The sequence below is a fragment of the Vulpes lagopus genome, chromosome 2, assembly GCF_018345385.1.
Source record: "Vulpes lagopus strain Blue_001 chromosome 2, ASM1834538v1, whole genome shotgun sequence".
NCBI classification, from domain to species: domain Eukaryota; kingdom Metazoa; phylum Chordata; class Mammalia; order Carnivora; family Canidae; genus Vulpes; species Vulpes lagopus.
This window is the reverse complement of record NC_054825.1, coordinates 141,270,934-141,276,514: the sequence shown is the minus strand read 5'-3', so window position 1 is coordinate 141,276,514 and position 5,581 is coordinate 141,270,934.

Here is a 5,581-nt window from a genome sequence, read left to right as displayed (position 1 = left end):
TTTTAACACTATGTAATGTGTGCATGTGTGTGTATGTGTGTTTGTGTGATTCCCTCTCCCCTTCCCTTATCCTTCTATCTTTTGTGTTTACCCTTCTGGTCTAATGTTTTGTTTTCTTTTTGTTTTCAGTACCTATAACTGCCACCTCCTCTCTGGCCACTTCTCAGAATGATTTTGCAGATCAGCACTTACACCAAGGAGATCTTGAAGATCAACAATTTGGTCAGCAAGTCACTTCCTGTATGTAGGGTTATGTCTTCATCCATTAGGTTTTGGCTTCTCGGGTCCAAAGCTTTCTGCCAACTTGTAGCATTGACTAGCAGGGAAATGGGCTGTTTAGCTTATTTCCTTGAGTGGGAAAGCACTAGTGTAGTTCCAAAGGTTGACTCCAGTCTCCTGCTGCTGCAGAATACCTGACCTATGTCACAGTGAAGATGCAAATCCCGTTCTTTACCTGCTGCCTCCAGATCAAGAGTTCAGTCAGCCTGTAGCTTCAATAACGTGCAATGAGGTACATGCCAATGCCCTGGTGACTGTGTTCACCAGACCATGGACACGTGCATACTGTTTTTGATCCCAGTGTGTTTCGTGATTCACTTTTTAAAATCCCCTTTAATCATCAATAACAAACTTAAGTCAAAATTAAGCTGACTTAATCTTTACTTAATTTTACCAACTGACACCTCAGTTGGTAAAGTATCTGACTCCTGATATCAGCTCAGGTCATGATCTCAGGGTTGTGGGATCAAGCCCGGTGTCCAGCTCTGCACTGGATATAGACTCTGCTCAAGATTCTATCTCTCCTTCTGCCTGCCGCTGCACCTCTTCCTCTCCCTCCCTCTCTTACTAAATAAATAAATAAATAAATAAATAAATAAATAAATAAAGTGATAAGGTCCGAGAAGATTTTGCTGGTTAAAGCACCATGGAATAAAACAAATTATGTGAATTTCAAAATACTAAATACAAAAGCACAATTCAACATCAAACATTTATACTTGAAATATTAGCTTCTCTTTATTTCAATACCTAATTTACATAAACTTAGTCTTGTTAAAAGTGACTGCATTTTTAAAAAAGACCTCATTTACTTTTAAGCTTCGCTTGTGATCACTGAGGATTTTGTGCTCTGAAGATATATGTATCACCTTGCATGACCAAAGGAAAAGTTATACTGACCTCACCCTATGAATCTAAAAGAATTGATGTTCAGTTCCATACACTATATTCCACACACTGTGTAACTGTGCTATGACTCCTATGCAATCTCTTGTCTATTTATTACCAGATAGTCACATGTAATTTGACATTTAACGTACTGAAATTACTAAAGTATGTCAGTATGTATATGCCTAAGAAAAAAAAAGTTTTTACTTTCCTGATTAGGCAAGATCAAGCCATTCTGACAAATAAGGTGTGCTGATATGATTTGCCTAGACCAAATGCATCACTGCAGAAAAAGATATATCTCTGCTTTTCCAGGATCTAACAATAAAAAGATCTTATTTAGCTTCTTAATATATAATGGCTACATACTTACTATGATTCAGCATGCAATTAACCATGCATAATTGACAATGTAGACTTAATGTGACACCAGAAGTACTCTAAACAAGGTGCTTGTGTTTTAATTGTAAGAGTATGAGATTTTAATAGGGCTAGAAATAACACTGTGGAGGCAAGATGTCAGCACAGAATCAAAACTGAGTTATTCCCTTTGAAAAAGTCATTCTGGCTCTTCTACCTGTGATCAGCATTATATCAAAATAATTGAAAGAGAAAAAACATGTATTTAGGGTTATGGAAGACACCTATGACCTGGTTATAGATTGCATGGCTAATAAGTAAAGCATCTTCATCTTTTTGCAATGGGTTCAGGAAGAAATAAACCAACTCGTATTCAGCCAGTGTGACCAAGGTAAAAACAAGTGAAAACAAAAGAAATCTAGTGGAGTTAGGGACTGGTTCATCAGTTTCATTTTTCACCTAATCATTTATTGTAATAGCATCTTTTCTGTTAATTAGGCATCATAATAAAACTCTGTGCCAATAATGCTTGTTAGATACTATGTGCTAGGTACCTTGTACCTGATACAGTGAGGTAATGTGTTTTATGGGGATCAGAACCTAGGCCCTTCATTGCAGCAACAGTCAGCATGGAAGTTGCACATTCAGTTCATCCTGAGCTTCATAACTTCTAGATCACTGTATACTTGCAAAAGATTTGGAATATAAATTAGCTTCAAAAAATAAACATGATTTCAAGTATTGTACCTGAAGAATGGTTATATCTAAAGTGCTTTAAAGAAAAAAATTTTTCTGCTTTCAGAAGACCGCATACATGAAAAATTATTTAAATTCTACCAACATTCCAATAAATATATCAAGATAAACTTTTTGTCTGTGAATGCATCAATGCAAAGACTTAAAATAGTCTTCCTTTCTCTGGATCCTTCTGCATTCTTCTTGTTTATCATAGGTTTTACTAATTTGGTATTTATCTGGTACTGCATTATATTAGTTATCCTGGATCTTGCCTTCTGTTCAGCTTAATTATAAGCTTCATTTTGACAGAGAATATGGTGTATTTCAACTTATGGCTCTAACCCACAAGGTAGTATATTCATATAACTAGTATGCAATATTTCACTAATATTTTATTACATCCAACATTCTCTAAACATGATGGCTTGATAACTAAAAAATATTTCCTCTCTTTATCCAGATAATGTGTGAAATAAAAATTTAAAGATATACAGAGCCTGATAAATATGCATTGTCACTTAAATAGGGTTGTTTCATTTATTTGAAAATGATAAGGTTCCCAATCCACAAAGACACACTTGAACTCAGTTTCATATTGAGATAGTATTTACATAAACCTCAATTTAAAATCCAAAATTTTCTGTCTTTAACTTACACTCATTTTGAAATATAAGGAATGAAATATTGCTTTGTTCTAACTCAAAGTATTGGTTAACTACATTGAAAATATCCAATGTAGATCAGTTAACTAAAAAAGCTAGAAGCCCTCTTCCATACTCTTTAACAAACTGATCTCTAATTCAATTAGCTTCCTAGATCATCTCCTTTCTTGCAGATATTCACCTCAGTCCTTTGGCGGAGGTAAGATGTCATAGTAGTGACAGGAAAATATATTCTCTCTAAAAAAAAAAACCTCATACCTTCAAAAATTCACCAAGTTTTGAGGAAAGAAGATAAGTTCCAAAAGATAAATATCTCAGGAGAGTTTGCTATCACAATAGGGTCCTTCACTCACCTACAATCACTCTTGAATCTAAATTGCCACAAATATGCCATAGTCATCCAGTCCTCCCATCCCCTTTAGATTTCTTTTTTTTTTTTAATTTCTCACTGACATATTCACAAAAACCCATTTCCCTGATTTTCATGAGCATCTATCAAACAGGCTGACCTCCTCAAAGATTTTATGAAATATTAACTATAAATGTAAATAATCAGAAAAGACAGCATTTCCCAGCTCTCCCTAAACTTGCTATAACCACATGATTAACTTCTGGCCAGTGGGATAAAAATAAAGGTGTGCTATATGTCTTATGGAAAGCATTCCTAAAAATGAGGGAGGAGATGGAGAGTTGTCCTTCCCTCATATTTTCCTTTCCTTTCCTTCCTTCAGCTGGCCAACATACTGTCTTCATGGGTAAAGCTCTTCAGCCAAGGGTCTGAGAAGAGCAGAGCAGCAAGACAGAAGAAGCTGAGATTTTTACATGTGATGATAGAAGGAAACATCTATCTTAAGTTACTGCAATATTTGGTTTTCTGAAATCCATACACAAACTTGACCTGAGTAATACACTTCTGTTTTCCTAATGCCAAAACACACTGATTCTTCAATAAATATCTGCCAAATAAGATTATAATATTTCATTGGGTTAACTAATTGTGTTTCAGTGCCCTTTGTAGGAAGCTGTTAACTGAAAATTCTTAATTGTAATTTCATTTCCTTTTTCCACTTTTTTTTAAGGGGGAGAGTGTAATCGTGCACAAGTGGGGTGTGGGTTTGGTAGATAGGTGGGAGGAGCAGAGGGAAAGGAGAGACAGAATCTTAAGCCAGCTCCTCGCTCAGTGCTGAGCTGGACCTGGGGCTCCATCTTGCAGCCCAGAGATCATAACCTGAAACAAAACCAAGAGTCAGACACTTACCCTACTGACTACCCAGGCACTCCTCCACTTTCTTACTATCTAGGAAAAACAGACTGAATCTTGTAGGTCTGGAGAAGACATCCTACTCCCAAGAGAACACTAAGAAAATATATAGGGTTCATTACCCTTTCCTGATTACAAACCCTCAGTTTTTACCTGGAACTGGTTATCATAGAAGGAAAAAATGCCCAGGCATAAAGAAAACATTCTTGCCACAACAACACAGTTAGGGATTAGGACTAATACATTTATAGTTCATGTCCTTATTCCTAGAATTTATCATTAGAACTATCCTCAAGACTTCTCATATTCTTAAGGGACTTAAACTAGCTATAAAACTAGCCGTGTGTGTGTGTGTGTGTGTGTGTGTGTGTAGCTTTGAGATATATATACATATATATATATATATACACACACACACATATATATTATCTAATTTTATAATTATATAATTATATATAGAATTTCCAGAATGTATATACATATATATTTATATAATTCAGTTATTCTTGGTTGGGAGTAGGTATATGCTAAGTCATTTTGACGGAATTATCTCATGAATCTCAGGGACAGCATCCACTTTCCCCCACTTTTCCCACTTTTTTGTTTATACAAATCCAGAAGACAATAACAAACCCCTCCAGTGATGGCAATCTATGATCTGTCCCTAATAAAAATGTTTTCTGCATTGCGGCTGGGAAGTTGAGAATCATGTCTGCTTAGCCCCTAAAAGTATCAATTTAAGAAGGAAAGGCATACTAAATACTTTATGCATTGTGAAAGCAAGAAAAGTAAACCTTATAGATCCCCTGACTCATAAACTACAGTGACAGCATTTGGTATATAACAAATAGATGAGTTTAGATGAATTTAACTATCCAAGGAAAGTTTATAGGGGCACAACATGAAAAGCCATTACCAACACAAAAATATGTTAGATTTTTGTTTTCTATTAAGACATAGTTGTTTATTTTAAAAAGAGATAAAATGAGCATCATAAACTAAAAACAAACATAGTGTCCTGAACAACCAGACCAAAATAAAATAAAATAAAATAATAAAATAAAATAAAATAAAATCGAATAACATGACCTCAGCAATGTAAGACAATTTACCAATACTAAAATAAAAGTCCTCCCATGCTTTGGCCTCTGATGAATGGAATGTTCTTGGCTGTTTTGAGAAAGGATTTGGCCACTTTGTTTCTGTTTCTTCTCTGCTTCCCCAGGCAAGTCAAAGCCACATAAGCTCCTTAAGCATCTGGCAAGCAGGTTGCCTGAACTGCTTTATCTGGATTTCATATCACTTCCCGAACTAGTCGAACTAGATGGGATCCACACACAACTCCAAAGTTCCATCAGAATAGCCCAACATTTCCTTGAAAATGTCAAGAGAA